The 22,129-nt window shown below is 43.4% G+C and overlaps 1 protein-coding gene across 6 annotated transcripts in view; it reads left to right on the forward strand.

The window, feature by feature from the left end:
• Positions 1-11,282: 11,282 nt before the first annotated feature.
• SORBS1 (sorbin and SH3 domain containing 1) overlaps positions 11,283-22,129 on the forward strand; it is a 794,498-nt gene continuing 783,651 nt past the window's right edge. For 3 of the 6 annotated variants that reach the window (XM_069240476.1, XM_069240479.1, XM_069240480.1), the window contains exon 1: positions 11,283-11,496. The gene's annotated coding sequence lies outside the window, so the exon portion shown is untranslated. The remainder of the gene's footprint in view (positions 11,497-22,129) is intronic. The other 3 variants (XM_069240469.1, XM_069240468.1, XM_069240477.1) reach the window with 2 other exon arrangements.

Below are 22,129 nucleotides of genomic sequence, written 5' to 3' on the forward strand. Positions count from 1 at the left end.
CACCGTCAGCAAGGATCAGGTGTGAAGTCCAAGTGATATTCAGTAGCAGAATCACTGGCAAGAGAGACCATCTCTGTATGCTGATGATGTACTGCTGTATGTGGTCGACCCTTGAGTCACAATTGATAGACTGGTGAGTATTTTCAAAAGTTTTGCAGATATTCAGCATTCTGAATATACATGCAGCAAACCTGGACTATACTACCTCTGTGCATGGGAACTAATGAACATGTACTCCTCTAATTTTAGGTCGTGGAGCAAGGGTTCCTGTATCAGGAAGTGTATATCACCAGAGGTGTGGATGAGTTCCATAGGCAAAATCTGCATAGGGTCCAGGCAGGATTCCAGAGGGATATGGAGTTCTGAGAACCAGTCTGTGCCCTGTGGTGGAATAGGGGTATCTTGAGAACTGGGGCTCTGACCCACAGAGTATACAACGGTGACATAGCTCTAGCAAACCTACAGAACTACTATTGAGCCCTGCAACTGATAGCAATAAAATACTGGGCATTTCCATTTCAACAAGAACCATCTACCAAAATTAATAAGCTTGAATTGGGGGCGCATGAGTACCCAGTTGCCTTGAATGGAATGGAGCATGTTGATAGGCTACCAACTCACACTGGTACATTTGTCAGGGTGTGGATGAAATTGACCCAAAAACTGAGGGAAAGGGCACACTGTGGGTGAGCAGGAGTTGAGGTAATTATGTGGGATCCAGAGTTTCAGAGGCTCGAACATGATCGGAATCCCCACTCAGGGACACATATGGGGTCCACATTGCTTGAAATACTTTAAAGAGCTCACAGAAGAGTATGGTATGCCATATATAGAGCAATATTGGTATCTGTGCTTCACGCATGTATTACGTGTGCATAATAACGAAAATGTCAAAATGCTAGATGGGGCCCAATTGAAACGTAGGGTGTTTGTTGAATCTATGCCAAGGACAGCAGTCTTGCTAACATACAGGACCTTTTTAAATAATACACCCGTAGGGTGGATGACCTGAAGGCCAAATGAGATTCTGAACTGCGAGACGTAGGTTTAGACAGTTACAATTGAAAATCCTACAAGGTATATCACATACCCATTATACTGACATTAATGAAAAAACAATACAGCCCATATTTATACTTTTTTAGCGGCGCATTTGCGCCCTTTTTTACGCCAAAACGGCGCAAACTTGCTAAATACAATTGTATTTTGCAAGTTTGCGCCGTTTTAGCGTCAAAAAATGACACAAATGCGGCGCATAAAAAGTATAAATTTGGGCCTACATCTGTTAAAGGTTGTGATTGGGGGGGCTTTTTACATACTACATGGTTATGCCCCTGCAACAGCCTCTAGAAAGGACTAAATAAACAGGTGCTATATATAGCTCAACCCCTGGATGCCAAAATTATGCCACTGAAAATCTAGGTGGGGGGGAGCAAATACGATAAAGCAGGACATTATAAAATTTGGGATTTATGGTCGACAACAGAGAAGTAGCATGACTATTGGGCAGACGGGAGGTTCCCAGCGTTAGAAAAATAGCACTCCAAAATGAACTACTGCAGAAATGTCGAAACGAGGATGTGTGAAAGGAAAGGATTGTCCAAGAAGTTTGAAAATATCTGGAGACCTTGAGTGATATATGGGAAGGTGCTAATGAATAATCTTGGGAATAAGGCCTGGATAACGCTGCAGAACCTGAACTGTCGGAGAGTCAGGGGTTCGAAGACAAACAATGCTAAACCTCTAACCCAGTGGGAGGGAGGCCTTCCCAGAAGGTGGATTTCCTGGTCCGTCTGGTAAAAGCTTCAAGTAAGCACTGATGTCCTGTCTGCAGAAAGAATGGGATAGTTAAAATGCTGATGTCAAGATTATTGAACCCATGGTGATTATGCACTCACTGTTGCTGCTGAGTGTGTATATTATTGTGGAAAACGTAATAAAATGGTTATGATTGTAACTGCCATACTAATTTTCATTCATTAGTCATACCAAGACACAACTCAAAAATCCAACAACTAGAAATGACTAGTCTGCAGATGGTCAGTTCTTGTTAGATGGGAAGAAGGCATTCAATGGAGCTGAATAGCCCTGTGTAGAATAAACGTTGAGTCCATTTAGAATTCCTCGAGTGAATGGGCAAAAAATCAAGAACGTTCTATTTTATCATTTTAGGGAAGTCATAAGAAAATAAAAAAGAAATTCAGGCAGATTTGCTTTCAACCTCAGAACCTATGAAGTAGAAAACGCACCCCATTTATTACAATTTCCGTTAGAAAATTATAAAAAAAATACAACGTATATAGTTAACAAGGGAGATTCTCGGTATTCTTCTGTATCAGAGTAACAAAGGAATTGAAAAATAATTATGTTGAAGATCTCCTAAAAACAAAAAATGGCTTCAAACTTCAACATGCTCAGGCACCCAAGACAACCCTAGTTGAATGAGTTCATTACAGATCTGATGCAATATGTATTTGCCTGGTAAGGCGACAAAAACGAAGAAAATCCTATCTTTGCAGCCTACACAGAAAATGCAGGTGCCAGACCCTAACCTTCTTGAAGTTTACAGAGTTTGGCATAGTGAAACAGCATCATAAAACTGTACCCACACGCTTTTTACCTACACATGTATGTATGAGTACATATAGAGCACCACCCTGGATGTAAAGCAGTAGGACACAGTACACTAGGAGATGTGGGATACAAGAGGAAGAAACATGTACAACTTACTATCTAGTAGCTATAGCTATTTGAGACGAGCAGTTCCTTTAAGACATGACTTTGTGACACATTTCCAAATAGAGAACGAGACCATGGTTTGATTATGGCTGTTAGAAACTTTAATTGGAAGTAAAAGAAAAAGAGGATGCCTCGACCTCATAGTCCAGTCTTCTTAAATATCTATAAGTCTTCCAAATAATCTTTTATGAATGGTGTTTTTTTCGTTCTCCTTCGACTTATCTTCTCTTGTGCTAATGATATGGTTGTTTGATAAATGAATAATATAATCAGAGCCGGATACAGCAAGGCACGGTTCATGTACTAAATGTAAAGATTGCAGTAACACAGTGCCCTGTATATAATTCGTATACAGAATATTTGAAATTGTCACCTAACACCAACTTATTAAGTCATTAGCTTGTCAGGTGTATGTTGTGCTCTACTAACAAAATAATAAAATAAAATCAGATAATTTCAAATCAATAATCAATGCTAAACTGGTTCAGATATTCTGAGCTTGAGTTGCGTGGTGGAGAAGTGAAGGCTTAATCAATTAGTTTAATTTCCATCAGTTTCCTGAAGTGACATCTGAAGTGAGATATATAAGTTGGGCCTAATTTCAGTCTATTTTACAAGCTTTGTAGAGGTAAACTGCCACCCAGAAAGCAGTTCCGGAGTCCTTATCTACTAGTAGATATTCCATAATTTAGTCATGATTGATATTCCAGGTTACCAGTGGGGTCCTTTGAGGTGCGCAGATAAGTGTAGTGTCTTAGGACTGTGAGAGCTAGGACCCAGTGTCCTGGGCAGATTCAATGAACAAATTCTGTAATCATTTGTGAGATGTTAACGTGTGGGTATTAACTGTTGTGAAATAATGAGAAGGTAGTTTTGAAGATTGTGCGCTGAAGAATAAAGACCTTGGCTACGAGCTCCACTTGTGGCACGTTCATGTGTGTGCTCCAGAGATAGGGATGAGGCAACAACTAGCAACGAGTAGGGGATACATGCCCCGAAAAAGCAAGAGGGCTCTTCCTGAGAGTTTGCAGGGATATAGCAAACTGCATGTGTGTGTGCCACATGCGCCCCGAGCCAGTGAAAAGAAGCCTGCAGCTTGCTCATGTGGAGTGCAAGCTCCACTCCAGCCCGTACAAAGACTTGTGGAGAAGGTAATGGCCTAGCAGAGGAGCACCATTGGAAAAGATCTCCCAAGACTCACCAGCCAGGCTGAAAAGAATATGGTGTTGCGCCACAACACCGAGCCATCATTTGTACAAAGAAAACTCTGAAGGGAGTGACGGCCAGGTACGAGAAATAGAAATATACTCAACAGCGAAGTAAAATGTTTCATGATTACAACATCGGACGTGACAACTGACACCTGCTGAAGAGGCCAATACCTTCAAAGTGGCATCCATTATGTTCTGAATCTCACCTGAGCAAAGCAACTCAAACACACGGCCCACCTTTATCAAAGTTGCAGGTAGGACCAAGAGTGGTGAAAACAGTGCAAAGAAATGACTCAAACAAAACAGAAAGATGAAAGCATAGAACAGAGAATGGAAGAAACAGATGACCCAAGCTCAAATACAAAACTGGTACTTCCAGAATGCACAAATTCAGGGACACAACAAGTGCTGTCTGACCAGCATACAATTGCAACAGCAGTAGGAAGAGGTGCAAAGTGCACAGCAGCTGCTTTTCTAAAACCTCTATAGCCATTTAGTACCGCCAAAAAGCAGAATATTAGCGCCAGATAGACCCATAGATCTAGACTTTCGATTACTTCATAGATGCTGTGGAAGAAGTAAGTGATGAGAAAATCATTAACTACTTAAAGAATCTTGCTGATGATGGATTAAAAGAAGTGATAAAGAAAATCTCACAAACTAAGACAATGTCATGCCAACAGATCAAAGAAGCATTAGGAGTCAAGTTCAATCTGATGCCATACATTGACTATGCATGGTACATTTTCAATCAAGCAAGACAACAAGTTGGTAAAACAATGGATGAGTTTGTTGAGAGGCTTGATGTGCTCATCAAACACTGTAAGTTTAGTGAATTTAATGAGGAAGAAGCCATGCGCTTCAGAGTAATTTATGGGTGTTTGTTGAACTTGTTCAGAAGATGCATGTTGAGAGAGACACTCAGTCTAGAAAAATAAATAATGGCTGCCACAGTGAGGAACAAGCGGATCAGCAAGCATTGACATGGAAGTGTGAACAGCAAAAAGTGAATTGGCATTAATTATGAACAGCAAACAAAAGCACCAAGTAGTTGCCTGTAAGTCGACATCCTCAAAAAAAGAAAAACGTTTCCGGTGAGGATTTTCATTTCCACATAAAAGCGAATGTCCAGACATCAGATAACCATGCAAAGGTTGAGGAAAGGAGAACCACTTCATAACAGTTTGCACAGAAAAAGAGAAACCAATTGTGTCATGGCGAGACGAGAAAATAGAGGCCAGAAGGTTCCAGAAGAATTCTTGCCATGCCCATAAGGACAAAATTCAAACCCAACTGCGACAGGTGTAAACTAAAGGAAGTAAGTCGTCATCAAGTTCATCCTGCACGAATTCCTCAATGCCACCATCGACTGACAGTCAAGAGGGTGATGGTGTAATTATCATATTAAAAAAAGGTTGAATGCACACATAGGCCTTGCTGCTTGCAAAGAAGACAAACAACAAAAAAAGAAATGATATAACGAACAAAAAAATTTGCATGGACAATGCCCAAAGCTCAAACTAAAAGACGGCGGCTGCCCCATAACCTACTTACTTTTGCAACTGCTGCTGACATGGAACTGATATCTATCAATTACACCTAAATACAAAATCTGAAATTCCAAATCAGTTCCTGATGCTTTTTCATGGCCTGGAAAGGCTCAAGACAGTGACGGTACAACTTCACATTAACAAAGACATCTGGCCTGTTACACAACAGCAATGCAGAATAGCATTTCACCTACAAGAAGCAGCTGAGAAGGAACTAGAAACACTATTAAAACATGACATCATTGATCACTCTGCTCCATGGGTTTCACTAATAGTGTTAGTGCCAAAAAAAGGACAGTGGAGGTGCAGTACATCTGTGTGGATATGAGCCAAGCAAACAAAGCAATCGAGTGAGAAAGACATCCTGATCCGCACATTGCAAATATGATAATGTAGCATGATCATGCAGCTGAGCGGAGCCAAAGTCTTCTCCTGTCTTGATTTGAACAAGGGATACCTGCAGAAAACTTTAGATACATTACCACCTTTTTGACTCGTGTTGGTTTGTTCAGATAAAAAAGATTGAGCTTTGGAGTGCCACCTGCTGCAGAAATGTGTCAGTTACTTACAAATGCAAGTCTCGCGTTAAATGCAGAAAAGTATGAATTTCACAAAATCAAACTCAAGTTATTTGGGCATGTATTTTCTGATGGGGGGATGAATCCTGATAAAGTACAAGCATTGTCAACCAAAAGTCCCCCACTGGGCATTGCCAGCTGTTGTTCAAGGTACGTTTGTGATTTTGCTACAGTGAATGCCCCCTTGTGCAACCTAACCAAACAATATGTTTCAGTGGTCCTCTGAATGTGATCAACGTTTCAAAAGAATGATGCATGCAATTGAAAATGTGACTGAGATGGCCTACTTTGATCCTAACCTGCACACTGAAATGACTGTTGATGTGAGCCCGGGGGGTCTGGGAGCATAATGGACATCCAAATGCTCAAAAACACATTGTGTGGTATGCCAATAAAGTTTGTCTGACACAGAACGTTGCTATTCCCAGCCGGAAAAAGAGTCTGGCTGTGGTGTGGGCCTGTGAACATTTTCATGTGTTCCTGTATGGAAAGCAATTCATGATTGTCACAGGCCACCAAGAGCTGCTCACCATATTCGCAAATCCAAAAGCCAAGATGCCACCTTGCGTTGAGAGGTGTGGGGTTACGTTTGCAAGAGTATGACTTTATAATTGTACATAATCCAGGCAAGAACCAAAACCCTGCAGATTATTTCTCACAAATAGCAATACAGCCACACAGTTCAACATCAAAAACAGCGGAGGAATACATCGACTTCATTGTAAGGTCCAGCACGCCAGCGGCCTTATCCTTTGAATAGATTGTTGCTGCTACAAATGCAGATAAAGACATGCTTGCCCTTAAAGACATTATTTCAGCAATCATGGAGAAAGTGTCCGACCTCTGAGTGACAAGGTTAAATTTCAAAAGTATCAAAATGTTCCATGGCGAAGGAGCTTCTTAAAGGCACGCCTAAAAAAGGAGGCTAGTGATCGGCTATGAGTCGACCTAAGAGAGGCTATTTTTAAGGGTCAGATGAGAACCTTTTGGGCACTAGTAACAAAAGGATGTGGGGCAAGGGTTAGATCCCTCCCCTCAATAATTGAGAAAGATAGTTGGACCAACTGCATTTCTGATCTATATGCTGTAAACGGAGAACCTGCAAAATCCCTATAATTCTACCCGTAACTCTCCATCGATAAAGGAAATTGAGCTTGACGTTCGAGGAATGCGCTCTTCTGCCATGATTGGTCTGGAAGAAGTCCCAATCTCTGTAGTGAAACAGGAAGCAACACTTTGGGGTAAAATATTGTTTCCAGTCTTTAAAAGCTGCTATGCGAATAGGAGAGTACCCACTTCCTGGACCGGAAGTATTATTGTCCTGCTAATTAAAAAGGCAGACCGAAAACTGCCAGGAAATGATTAACAGACTGCTCTACTAGATGATGTGGGTAAAGTCCTTAGGAAATGCTTGTTGACACAGTTACGCTCATGGGCAGAAGATACTAAAATCATACTGCTTGATCAAACGGGATTTAGAAGAACTCACTAAACCACTGACAATATAGCTGCCTACAATTAATTAATGAAAAATATCTAACTGTTATAGGCGGTGTGATTTATGCCATCTTTATAGATATTTCCACTGCATTTGTTATAGTGGACTGATAGATATTGTGCAAAAAGCTATCAGGTTTAGGTATGCTGGACACACTATTGCATTGAGGTATCACCCTCCAGTATTCTACCTGGTGTAGAGTATTATTAGGTGGGGATCGGGCCACTTAAAGGAAATAATAACAAAGAGTGGCCTAAAACAAGGGTGCCTCTTATGCCCACTGATCTTCTCTTGATATATTTTGGATTTAGCCACTTTTCCTACTCAGAGTAGGGGTATAGGCCTGACTATTGGAGAAAGACCAGTAGCATGTCAATTATATGCGGATTACATAGTCATTTTGGATCTCACCCTGCAGGAGGCTGGCCTGGCTTATAGTGGGTACCCTGTGGTACTTACACCCTGTGCCAGGTCCAGTTATCCCTTATTAGTAGAATAGAGGTGTTTCTAGCAGCTTAGGCTGATAGAAGGTAGCTATGGCAAAGCAACTTAGGCTGAACTTGGAGACATGCAAAGCTCCTACTATACCACTTATATCATATGCACAATATCATAAGAAAATACAATACACAGAGTTACTAAAAATAAAGGTACTTTATTTTTATGACAATATGCCACAAGAATCTCAGTGAGTACCCTCAGTAAGAAGGTAAGTAATATACACAAGTTATATGTACACAAACCCAAAACAGGTAAGTAAGAGTCAGAAAAGTAATGCAAAAAGTGTAGAATTACAATAGGTTGCAATAGGCAAGCATAGGTCAGGGGGCAACACAAACCATATACTCCAAAAGTGGAATGCGAATCACAAATGTACCCCAGACCTATGGGAGCTTGTAGAGGGTTGCTGGGACTGTAAGAAAACAGTCAGGGTGTCCAAGATACCCCACACAAGACCCTGAAAAGTAGGAGTAAAGTACACTTACTACCCCTAAAAAGCACAATAGTCGTGATAGGGGGGTCCTGCAAGAACAACAAACACCAGCAGTGTACTGCAAACGGATTCCTGGACCTGAGGACCTGCAAAGCAAGGGGACCAAGTCCAATAGTCGCGACAGTGTCCAGGGGGAGCAGGAGCCCAGGAAACCCTGGATGAAGGTGCAAGGAAGCTGCCTCCGGATGGAAGAAGCTTGGAATTCTGCAAGAACGAAGAGGACTAGGAACTTCTCCTTTGGATGGAAGATGTCCCACGTCGCGATGAAGGTCGCAGAAGTGTTCCCATGCAGAAATACTGCAGACAAGCCTTGCTGGCTGCAAGGGTCGCGGTAGAAGTTTTTGGGTGCTGCTGAGGACCAGGAAGGACCAGGATGTCGCCCCTTGGAGGAGGAGACAGAGGGGTGGCTCAGAAACTCAGAGAGCACTCACAGAAGCAGGCAGCACCCGCAGAAGTACCCGAACAGGCACTTAGAAGATTTGTGAACCGGAGCTGGCTCAGAGTCACAAAGAGGGGTCCCACGACGCCGGAGGCCAACTCAGAGGGTTGAGCACTGCAGGACGGAGTGCTGGGGATCCAGGCTAGGCTGTGCATGAAGGTAATCCTGGAAGAGTGCACAGGAGCCGGAGCAGCTGCAAATCACGCAGTACACAGGTTTGCAGTCTAGCGTGGGGAGGCAAGGACTTACCTCCACCAAACTTGGACTGAAGGATCACTGGACTGTGGGAGTCACTTGGATAGAGTTCCTGTGTTCCAGGGACCACGCTCGTCAGGATGAGAGGGGACCCAGAGGACCGGTGATGCAGTCTTTTGGTGCCTGCGTTAGCAGGGGGAAGATTCCGTCGACCCACGGGAGATTTCTTCTTGGTTTCCAGTGCAGGGTGAAGGCATGTGACCCCCAGAGCATGCACCACCAGGAAACAGTTGAGAAAGCCATCAGGATGAGGCGCTACAATGTTGCTGGTAGTCGTCTTGCTACTTTGTTGCGGTTTTGCAGGCGTCCTGGAGGAGCCAGCGGTCGATCCTTGGCATAAGTCAAAGAGGGAGATGCAGAGGAACTCTGGTGAGCTCTTGCATTCGTTATCTGAAGAATACCCAGAGGAGATACCCTAAATAGCCAGAAAAAGAGGTTTGGCTACCAAAAAAAGGAGGACTGGCTACCAAGAAAGGTAAGAGCCTTTCAGAGGGGGTCCCTGACGTCACCTGCTGGCACTTGCCACACAGAGGAGTCCAGTGTGCCCCCAACACCTCTGTTTCCAAGATGGCAGAGGTCTGGGACACACTGGAGGAGCTCTGGGCACCTCCCCTGGGAGGTACTGGTCAGGGGAGTGGTCACTCCCCTTTCCTATGTCCAATTTCGCGCCAGAGCAGGGCTGGGGGATCCCTGAACAGGTGTAGACTGACTTACGCAGAGATGGGCACCATCTGTGCCCATCAAAGCATTTCCAGAGGCTGGGGGAGGCTACTCCTCCCCAGCCCTTCACACCTATTTCCAAAGGGAGAGGGTGTAACACCCTCTCTCAGAGGAAATCCTTTGTGCTGCCTTCCTGGGCCAGGGCTGCCTGGACCCCAGGAGAGCAAAAACCTGTCTGAGGGGTTGGCAGCAGCAGCTGCAGTGGAAACCCCAGAAAGGCAGTTTGGCAGTACCCGGGTTCTGTGCTAGAGACCCGGGGGATCATTGAACTGTCCCCCCAATACCATAATGGTATTGGGGTGACAATTCCATGATCTTAGACATGTTACATGGCCTTGTTCGGAGTTACCATTGTGACACTATATATAGGTAGTGCTTTAAGCAGCGTCAGGATTGGCCGCAGGGCAGGCTGGGAGCCTGTGCCTGCAGCATTCAGAGGAGCAGAGGTAAAAAAAATATATATATATTTTTAATTATTATGCAACCCTGTCCCCCACATGCATCCCTCCACCCCGCTCGCGGCCCTGCTCCCAGGAATTCCTGTGAGCCGCAACTGTTGTACGCTGATGAATAAAGACGGCTACGAGCTTTGCGTGTGGCATGTTCTTGTGCATGATCCACGGCTGGGAGGTCACAACAGTAAGTTCCTTACATGACCTGCCCTTGAATCGCATGACTTTTTTATCGTTTTATCAGGCCCATAATCTACCCATGTGTAAATTAGTTAAACTTCTACAAGTCCATTGCGTTGCTCTGTTCCGTTGGATTCTGCAGGCGTTTTCTCTTTGTTGACAAAGACTTGATCTTATGTTGTTATTGGTAGCTGGGCATACCATGGTGCTATGTCTGCTGCTACAGCTCCGGGCTTTAGCTTGTGAGACATATTATTTTGAAATGCAAGCATGAACGAATATGAAAAAGTGGCAGAGAGAAGGCAGGAACTCCCTCGCTCATATGTCTGCTTTACATGCAATGGCTCTTTCATGTTAAACTACACGTTTGGTTTAGAGATTAAAATTTCCGATGAATAGTTCGCTGCTGCTTCAGTACAGCTTGAAAACGCCAACACCGCCGTTCTAAATGCAATTCACTTAATAAGAAAAATATGATCAACAAAGTTGGATTGTTATTCCAGAGTTTTGAAGTCGCAGACCCTCTTCGGAGGAGAGTAAAACAGAAACCATCCAGCACTCACATTTTCTCTCTACGCGCCTTTACTGGAAGCGAATTATAGAAACCAATCCAGTGTGACATCTTGTTTTCACAGGAGCTGCTTTCAGTCTGTATTCTAATGAGAGGGCCGAGCTAACGCATCGGGGAAGGGTTTCCCCCTCTGGCACCCCTACCACAGGCTCTGCTGCTGTGACATGCGTGCTCTCTCTGTCAGCCAAACCTATGCCTGGTTCTGCGAACGAACAGGCTGCATCCCACGGGCTTCGGAGACCTACCTCCCTGCACAGCATTATCATCCCGGGTTTCGGCGTTTTAGGGTTTCGACTGCATGCACGGGTGGTGAGTAGTACCGGTTTTTTTACTGAGTCGGGGTTATTGCTGGGTCTTTGTGAGTGTGGGTTTCTTTTTCAAGAAGGTCTGACGTTTGCTTGTTTGAGAACGGAATATTGCAGTACACCTACGTGTCCTGTATGTGCACTGCGGATGCTCTGTAGTGTACAGTACGTGCTTCGCGGTTGACAGCACTATAGCGCTGTTAATGTACAGGCTCGATGCACTGCAATGTATCTTTGCGCCGGGCGGCCACACAGTAGATGGGTACATGTGCAGGTTTGGCTGTACTGCAGCAGTGTATTTGTAGGGTGAATGCACTGCAGTTCTCTATGTGCATGGCGGTTGCACTGTGCTTGCCTATTTAGTATGTGCAGGCGGTGCGCCGTGTAGTATAAAATGTGTGTAGTGCGGGGTTGGGTGTAGCTGTGAGTATGTGCGGGCAGTTGGGCTATAGTTATGAGCACAGGCAAGGGGTGTGTGGCTGCCTGTTTTGCACGCGCAGATGTTGAACTTAGTTTACAGCATGTGCTGTGGCTTTGTGTATATGCACGGTTTATGCAGTGCAGCACAGAGGTTGGATATACTGGAGCTGTACGTGCTGAGCGACTGACGAAAATTGTGCAGATAAAGGGAAGGCGTCTTAAAAAAATAGACACTGGGGAGTTCTTGAGCGAAAGGCACCTTCTTCGACCGACGCGTTGTTTCATGGTGCAGAAGTACTCCTCTGCCCCTGGTCTGCAATTGAGAACTGCATCCTACTGTTCTCGGTCGCTTTATGCATTCAAGTCTTGGCTCTGCAATATTATTTTTGTTGTCGAACCATCTGTTTGCTCTGCATTAGTCTCACTCGGAGAGCGTTCTCGTTGTGTCACTGCCCTCCGCCGAGGAAAACGGACACGTGAACTCTAACAGTGTGACCGTAATGACGTTCACTGTCAGAGAGTGGCCCCCGGTTGGTGTAACCGCGAAGTTTTGTGTTCTTGTGCTTTTTGAGTGTCTGCGGGTATGTAAAATGCGAACCAAAGTGCAAACTTATATAGCAACGCGAATTGCTGAAGATCCTGCAGTTGAGACCAAGTGAGGATCACCGGGAATCAAAACCCAAGAATTATGTTCCCAAAATCAACAACGTGTTGCCCTGGAGTCTAGACCACGCCTCAGCCCAGCCAGTCGGCTGCGTTTGTTGCTGCTCAATTGAAATGCTTGAAGACATGCCGCTAACCACTTTTTATTTGCACGAGGTCAGCAAATAGCACAGCTGTCTGAGGAATACTGGAATATAGGCCGAAAGCAATAACCTTTCGCCATGCTGGCGAGATAGTGTTACATAGCCCCTTGGTTGTCCGTTGTAAAGTGACAACAGTAGACGCCCCCACTGCCCGCTGTCCGGAAACCGAACCTGAAGTAAAACCAAGAGTGAGCTGGTATACTCTACATACCTGCTGCAGTGAACAGTGTGCATTTGGTTCTTGGGAACTCGTACACGTCTGACCCAAAATGCACAAATGCCAAATCGTTCTCGCCTGCTGGAGATTTGGGAAACTTAAAAATGGAAGTAACCCCCCTCTCCCAAGCAGCCTCCCTTCTCCGGATGTATTTCATGAGGCTCGTTTGACTAAGAGTGCCCTTCTCCATTGGAAATTACAATCTTCCCAGCAGCATGTTTTGTTAACATATAAGAGCGTGTGGCTGGTAGAAGTGCCTCACACATTTAATGTAATTGTGGCATAATGTCGGGGTGAGGAGCGGGAGAGTTGGGAAGAATCATAGCTGTATCAGTTTTCAAACAGCGGTCACTACAGTTCGGCGTTAAAAAATGTTTCATGGGAAACTAAACCGCTTTCCCATAAAAAGGAATCCTGCTCCGAGGACCTTATTTGGCTTCCAGTTGAGATTCTTGGGTAGTCGCCGCACACTTCAGAGCGGTGACGCATTATTGAATACATTCTTTATTTTTTTCTTTTCGATTGAGTCATCCCTCAATAGGCTTTGACATATGGTCATGTAAGCTCGCCCTGCTGTCGGCCGTGCAGTTATTTGGTACTCGCCCAAAGCAGGGGGCAAGAAAACATCCACACTATATCGGCCGAACCTGAAAGGTGTTTTTTTTAAATATGTTTTACTTGCACCTACATGAACTAATATGGCAAATATTGTGTCTGGTTTAAAAGAACAGATCCACATATGACCCTTAACTTAATCATAATGTGAGGGCACAAATGTTAATTTTCTGTGATAGGTATGAGCAGGTGTGTAGCTAGCTTTAGTGTAGAAAGTGCAGTGGAGGGAGGCTGAGCTGAGTTCTCTAGTGGGTGGGTGGATTGTAAGGCGGTTGATGTAGACGGGTCTGCATTGTGGAGGGCCTTGTATGCGTGCATGAGGAGCTCGAAGACGCATCTTTGCTGGACGGGGATCCAGTGGAGGGCCCTGAGGTGGGGAGTGATGCTGGTTCTTCTGGGGAGGTCAAGGACGAGTCTTGCTTCTGCATTCCGGATGGTCTGGAGGCGGTCCATGAGCTGTTTTGTGGTTCCTACGTAGAGCACATTGCAGTTGTCGAGTCGGCTGGCGATGAGGGCCTGGTTGAGAAGGGAATCCATTGGAAGATGTTGCTGAGCATGCAGAGGATGTAGAATCAGGCAGACGAGACGGTGTTGATCTGTTGCTTCATGGTCAGTTGGGAATCAAGGATAATCCTGAGGTTGCATGTGTGGTTGGTGGGTATGGGGGACTGAGGGCCACTACATGTCGTCCCAGGGGGAGGGCTTGTTCCTGAAGACGAGGCTCTCTGTTTTGTCTGAATGTAGCTTGAGGCTGTTGTCCCTCACCCAGGTGGCGCTGTCGGTCATTGTGTTTTGGAAGTTAGTTCGAGTGGTGGCATCGCCGTCTGTGAGGGTTAGGACAAGCTGGATGTCGTCGGCGTAGGAGACGATGTTGAGTCTGTGGGTGCGTGCAATGTCTGCCGGTGGACTCACTTAGGTGTTGTAGAGAGGGGGGCTGAGGGAGGAGCCCTGGGGATTGCCACAGATCCTGCATTCACTCTCTCAGGGTAGTAAGGATAACAGAGGTCTGCTTCAAAATGGACAGGAGTCACACCCCTCTCCTAAACTTTGGGCACTTCAGTATCCTCATCAGGGTGTCAAACTAGCCAGTGGCACAGGTTGTCCCTAAGGGATGACGAAATCCCGCATTGGTAGGCCTAGCATGCAATGTATACTGCTTTAAATGTTAGAATAATACAGTAGGGAGCCAATAGAAGATGCCAACAGATAATACTGTATTATAGAGAAATATGTTCTTAACAGTGGAGTTGGAAAGTCATTTGGGATGCTGAAGTTTGAATCAGCTGAAGTTTATTGATGAGGTATACAGACATGTTCAAGTGCGTGATATTGCCATGGCCCACTGGTGAGCATATAAGGCCAGATGTATCAAACATTTTTGCGATCGCAAAAATGCCTTTTGGTATGTAACAAGGGCAATTTGCGATTCAGTAACTTGTTACCGAGTCACAAATTGGATTTGCGACTACATACCGATTTGGTATTAGGAAGGGGCGTGTCAAGGGCGTCCCTTCCTAATACCGAATCGCAGGGGTCTGTATGATTGTTTTGTGACCGTGAATCCTGTTGCAAAACAACCGCAGTTACTGCCGAGTTCAAGTAGGTGGTAACACATACGCAGACATTTTTTAAGATCAGGCAGTGTTCCCACGGACCACTGCCTACTCTTAAAAAATGAAAAGAAAACTTTTCATTTTTAAACGCATTCCGTTTTCCTTTAAGTAAAACGGACTGCATTTAAAAAAAAAATTGCTTTATTGAAAAGCAATCACAGACATGGTGGTCTGCTGAACCCAGCAGGCCACCATCCCTGTGATTGTAGCCATTCGCAATGGCTCGCAAATTGCGACCTACCCCATGAATATTAATGAGGTAGGTCAATTTGCGAGCCCTTGCGAATTGCAGTATGAAACTCCTGGAGTTTCGTTCATTCCAATAGCGATTACATAATTGCTATTCGCTAAAAATTGTAATTAGGTAATTGCTATTGTAAAAAATGATACCTCTGGCCCTAATTGTCCTTCGCAGTAAAGATTTGATTTACACAATTGTAAAGGATATATTTGTTCCACCCGTACTTATGTTCATGGTTCATATGTAGTGCAAAAGCCCAGAGGTATTGAATTACTTAGGACATTCACATTGTTGGACTGCGACGTAAATTGTTAAACCAGTGAGTTTTTTGAAGAAGAGATTTAAAGACAAGAACATCATCTATTTCTTGGACAAGAAAATGTGAAAAGGGAAATTTTGAAGTAGGATTTTGTGAATAAACCAACCTAACTATCTTGGTATTCCTTGTTTTGAGCTTTGCACTTTTCTACAATTTCTACTAGATATACATATATAATTTGTTTGAGAATGCACATTTACTTCTGATCAACCTTTTAACAATCATTATAAACATGCTCCTTTATTGTCAGTTGACTGTTGCTCAGGTATGGTAATTAGTCGAATGCTATATAATATATAGGCATTGGTATATTAAAATGCCCATAGTCATAATGCATTTGCTTGCACAAGGAAGGGAAGGACAAGTGCACATTTCCATGCGGTTTACCTGAATATACAGGGAGTGCAGAATTATTAGGCAAATGAGTATTTTGACCACATCATCCTCTTTATGCATGTTGTCTTACTCCAAGCTGTATAGGCTCGAAAGCCTACTACCAATTAAGCATATTAGGTGATGTGCATCTCTGTAATGAGAAGGGGTGTGGTCTAATGACATCAACACCCTATATCAGGTGTGCATAATTATTAGGCAACTTCCTTTCCTTTGGCAAAATGGGTCAAAAGAAGGACTTGACAGGCTCAGAAAAGTCAAAAATAGTGAGATATCTTGCAGAGGGATGCAGCACTCTTAAAATTGCAAAGCTTCTAAAGCGTGATCATCGAACAATCAAGCGTTTCATTCAAAATAGTCAACAGGGTCGCAAGAAGCGTGTGGAAAAACCAAGGCGCAAAATAACTGCCCATGAACTGAGAAAAGTCAAGCGTGCAGCTGCCACGATGCCACTTGCCACCAGTTTGGCCATATTTCAGAGCTGCAACATCACTGGAGTGCCCAAAAGCACAAGGTGTGCAATACTCAGAGACATGGCCAAGGTAAGAAAGGCTGAAAGACGACCACCACTGAACAAGACACACAAGCTGAAACGTCAAGACTGGGCCAAGAAATATCTCAAGACTGATTTTTCTAAGGTTTTATGGACTGATGAAATGAGAGTGAGTCTTGATGGGCCAGATGGATCGGCCCGTGGCTGGATTGGTAAAGGGCAGAGAGCTCCAGTCCGACTCAGACGCCAGCAAGGTGGAGGTGGAGTACTGGTTTGGGCTGGTATCATCAAAGATGAGCTTGTGGGGCCTTTTCGGGTTGAGGATGGAGTCAAGCTCAACTCCCAGTCCTACTGCCAGTTCCTGGAAGACACCTTCTTCAAGCAGTGGTACAGGAAGAAGTCTGCATCCTTCAAGAAAAACATGAGATTTACAAGGAGGGAAAACAGTACACCTCTCTGAACAGTGTCTGGGAGGCTGTGATTGCTGCTGCATGCAATGTTGATGGTGAACAGATCAAAACACTGACAGAATCCATGGATGGCAGGCTTTTGAGTGTCCTTGCAAAGAAAGGTGGCTATATTGGTCACTGATTTGTTTTTGTTTTGTTTTTGAATGTCAGAAATGTATATTTGTGAATGTTGAGATGTTATATTGGTTTCACTGGTAATGAAAAATAATTGAAATGGGTACATTTTTTTGTTTGTTAAGTTGCCTAATAATTATGCACAGTGATAGTCACCTGCACACACAGATATCCCCCTAACATAGCTAAAACTAAAAAAAAACTAAAAACTACTTCCAAAAATATTCAGTTTTGATATTAATGAGTTTTTTGGGTTCATTGAGAACATGGTTGTTGTTCAATAATAAAATTAATCCTCAAAAATACAACTTGCCTAATAATTCTGCACTCCCTGTATTTAACACACATACTTTTTTAACTGCAGTGAACAACTTGGGTCACTGAGTTCATCTACACTGTGATGGGCACAGTGTGCAGTGTACCCATGAAAATGCATGTACTTCCATGGTACCATCAGCACCACTGTATGCTTTATTTTTAACCTTGGTACATCACCTCAAGTGAGATACTTCTTAACCCTATCCTAAAACTCAATTTAGACCTTGGTTCTTGTTAGGTAGTTCGGATTTATCTGAACAAGTAGGTCCCTCTCCTGGATTCTTTTCGGGGGTCCTCACTAAAGCCACCTGGCAACAACTTTTTACAAGGATATAGATGACTATAGAGGGCATCCCTTTCTTAGTGCATAACTCTATCTAGGGTGTCACTGGAATGGCAATGGTCCTTTTGTTTTTAAACCAATTTTAAAGTTCCTCAGCAAAAACTGTGCGTGAAGAATGTTGGGGCCAGGCCATTATTGATCTTACCAATATACACATTTAGGGAGGGGAAAGTATATGGTTTCTTTTGGATTTGTTAAAATATAATAGTCAATGAATATGAGAATTTAACAACCTTGCCAATGTACTAAGGCAGGGCTCAAGACTTTCAAGTTAAAGAGGCCATACCCTTGTTTAATCGCCAAACTACGGAGAAATTGCATCCCTTGTTGCACACCCCACACTGAAAGGGCCAACATCGCTTTGTCTACCTCTCTATGTGTCTGATTTAGGCTATGCATTGCTTAGGTAGGGGCTTCTATTCCCTTTGGTAAATGCCGTTTCACTGGAAGAGGACTAAGCAGTGTTCTTCAAAGTCAGCTCCAGACGGAGGAGCATAGCGCAGATGACCCATAGCCAGGCACACCGAAACTGGTTTACTCTGAAAAAAATGCATGCAAAGGAAAAGTCCACAAGTAAATGACTGGGACCACACCAGTTGTGTTTGGAGAAAAGTATGTTGCAGGTATATATTTGGTAAGGTAATGAGTTAGCTTACGGGCAATCAAAGGGCAGCCTTTGATGATATAACGTATGCTGGCAACCCGCCTGATTAGCCTATGAGGAACAGGAATACACAACACCTGCTTGGTGTAAAGTAGAGAACGTTTCTACATATATGGGCCTGTAGACACAGTACTCTGGTAAAAATGTGCTTTACAGCAAGGCACTTGCACTCTTTCACACAAGACTTCGAATCTGGTCCACAGTCTGTAATATTTTATTGTATAATATTGGTATTTTATATTGCACTTTCCATACCTCTTGCAGTATGATGTGATTGTCATCTTATTTCACACCCAACTGCAATGCAGTTTCAGTGCAGTAACAACTGTGAACACTCTTCCATGTAGAAGAAAAAAATCAATATGCTTTAAATCACATAATAAAATACATTTTAATGCTATTCATGATCCCTTCACATGCTTGAGATAGAGAAAATAATTTTTTGATAGTACAAGCACCTCTCACAGGGCGGCTGGTAACTTTAGAAAGTGATGGGGCGAGTGAAGTGCCCCACCACTTCCCAAAAAACAAAATAAAACACCCCTCCCTCCAGAAGACCTTAAAAAACACACCCCTCTTCCCAAAAGCCCATAATAAAACAACTCCTCCCTCAAAAAGCCCCAAATAGAACTACTCTAACATTTGCAATAAATACATTTAAATGGTATTTACCCACTGCTGCACGTCTTCCTCTGTGTTCTGAGACTGCAGTCTGCTGTAGTGCTCCCCTAAATGATCCAGACGCTGCTCTCACGCTAATAATCAGCATGAGAGAAGCGCAAGGTTTGGATGGAGTGGGTTGGCTCGAAGCTCCTTCAGGGCCTGGAGGCCTGTGCTTCTCTCCATCCAACAGTCTAAGACAACTTGGGGTGGAGAGCTTCAAAGTGTGCATGTGAGGCTGGCCGTCGTAAGACAGCTGGCCAAACTGACATGCGCACCTTGAGCATCCAGCCAGCCACTGCTCCAGTCCTCCGTGTTTCCAGTTTGCAGCAGAGGACACACCCTGAATGTCTCTTTGCTTGAGGACACTATTTGCAGTGCTCACATCGATACAAAACTAAAATGCCAGTGACATGATTTCATTGCTGTTTTATTTTTTCACCCGTGGCGCGCCTCGGGCATGGGGGCGATGCTCCCCCACCCTCATACAGAAACCGCTGCTGACCACTAAGTGCTTTTTCCTCAACTGTACCTAACTCCTTTGAGAATTAGGTCTTAGGGAATTACTTCCTTTATTCAGAAAGTATTCCAAAAAGTGTCCATTTATTGCCACAATCTAACATCAGATCTTTTCTTGTTGGAAGCCATTACCCTCTTCATGGCCCGACTCAGTCTTTCAGGTGAAGTTTATGTTACCCTTGTTCTGTAACATTGACAGTGATAGCCTCACTGGTGGTTCGTATCACTCCAAAGATTTGAAAGTAACCTTTTGAAGAAAAGTAACTGAGGGTGTAAGCTCTAACCATCTTATAAACCTTTGCTAAGATTATATGATCTCGATAGAGCCAAAAACGAAGGGAATTCAGTATGTCTGGATCAGAGATGTGGCAGGGCATTGTGAGACAACTGAAACACAACAAAGGTGGAGAGTCTTTAAAGTGTGTCTGATAACAGGTACTAGAAAATATGGCTTTCTTCAAAAGAGCTAACCATAATCTGGATAAGTGTCATTGGTACAAAGGTTAGAAAGACTTGGCCATTCCAACCATTGCAGCAGAGCTTCTCTCTTCAAGATAAACACCCTGGCGAGGGCAGGGCTTGTGCATCAGAGCCTCCAGCTGTTTGGTAGTCTACGTTCCTGACTGGAGTATCCTGAAGTGTGGAGGAGATGACAGAAGCAATATTTGGTGCTGAAGAAACAAGCCTGCTGTGGGTAGTGATCATACATCCTATAGTAAAAGAAAGAGGTGGTTAGAAGCTATGAGCGTCTCTGTAAGGAAGATAGATCTTAAGATGTTAGAGCCCTTTCACGCAGGATTTTCAGGACAGTTGTGGCAATCTCTGGATTAGAACTATACACAGCGAACTAGGAATCCACAGCTATAATGACACCATTGAGTGGAAAATAACATGTCTGTGGGAAATTGATTGCAGAGAAATTCCTGCTTAAGCAATCCAATGGCCTTGTGAGGATCACAAAAATACATCAGGTGAGGTAGACCAATGGATGCAGCAGTAGTAGTAGGCAACCACCTACCTCCAATTCTTAGATAACACATTTGCATTTTTGTAACCAGAATGTGTTCCGGACACAGACTTCCCACACAAGGGCCTCAAGCGAGAGGATGCCATTAGGAGTATGAGCAGTAGCTAAGTGCTCAGAAGGACAGTACCTGTGTAAGAAAGGGATAGATGCAGCTTTTAAAACATCAAAAATCACCTCAATCAGAGAAATGCAAAAAAAGTGGATGCACTCAGTTTATCATTGCCTCACATTTCAGAGTCGTCACACTCCACTTTAAGCCATGGTACCACTGCCTACCGCTAAAAGTGTTTCCAAACTACCTATGAATCGTAGGTAGTCGCAATTTGCAACCTACCTCATTAATATGCGTGAGGTAGGTGGGATTCCAACCCACGATTCTGATTTTTAAAAACCATCCTGTTAGTGCATAGGTCTGTTCTTAAAAATCTTCACTGGTCACAAAAATACTAGTCGCAAATTGCGACCAGTATTTTGCCATCAGTAAATATTACATGTGGTCCTACGATATTTTACAGATAAGAAAATGAATACATTTGTCCCTTTTCCTCAGGATATTTGGAAAAGCACTGGGGACAAGGGAAACAGGAAGGTGAAAGGAGAGAGGGCACTGGCCAGATGAAGACTGGCCTAAGAGCTGAAACGTTGAACAGGAAGTGAAAAAGCTGTGAGATGCACATAAAGTATTTGCACATTGCACATAAAACAACAAACAAAGATGCACATTTTGGCACTACCTCTGACACAGATATACAGGAAACATTTTAATAAGAAATGATGCAGAGATTTTATTTTTAGAAATAACAACTTAAATCAATGAAACCAAAGTAATTTATCAGCATAAATGAAAGCGTTGCAAATGTGAAACACCAATGGCTAGATTGAATGAAAAGCTCAAAATTGCATGGTTCCTTATCACCATCTAATTAATTAAAATAAGGTAACAGATGACAGGGCAAGTAAAACACTTCTAAGAAAACGTATTCTAATTTGTCATGTTATGTCATGAGCAACGTGCTAAATATAGTGAGATATTTGAAGCTACCTCTGCCATGCTTTCAATCAAATACTTCAGTTAAGATAGAAAAGTGAAAAGGGGATTCAATCAAATACAGATAAAACAAACTGGACATTGTGTCTAATAAGCTGTTGTTATATAATTTAATGGCACATTTGCATTTTAATCAAATAACGTGTGATTTTGAAGATCTAGGGGATGGGCTTGTATTTCATTCCTGACCTACAAGACTTTACAAAACTCATCAGATTAATAGATTGTCTAATTTTGGGAAGCTCAGCAGTTTTCAGATTGTAACCAGAGCAGTGGAGTTCTGTCCCCCAAATTATAAATGAAGTAATCTCGGTGCCCACACTTTCTTATATTTCAAGCAGGCAAGTGCTGTGCTTC

Source organism: Pleurodeles waltl, chromosome 6 (genome assembly GCF_031143425.1).
Source record: "Pleurodeles waltl isolate 20211129_DDA chromosome 6, aPleWal1.hap1.20221129, whole genome shotgun sequence".
NCBI classification, from domain to species: Eukaryota; Metazoa; Chordata; class Amphibia; order Caudata; family Salamandridae; genus Pleurodeles; species Pleurodeles waltl.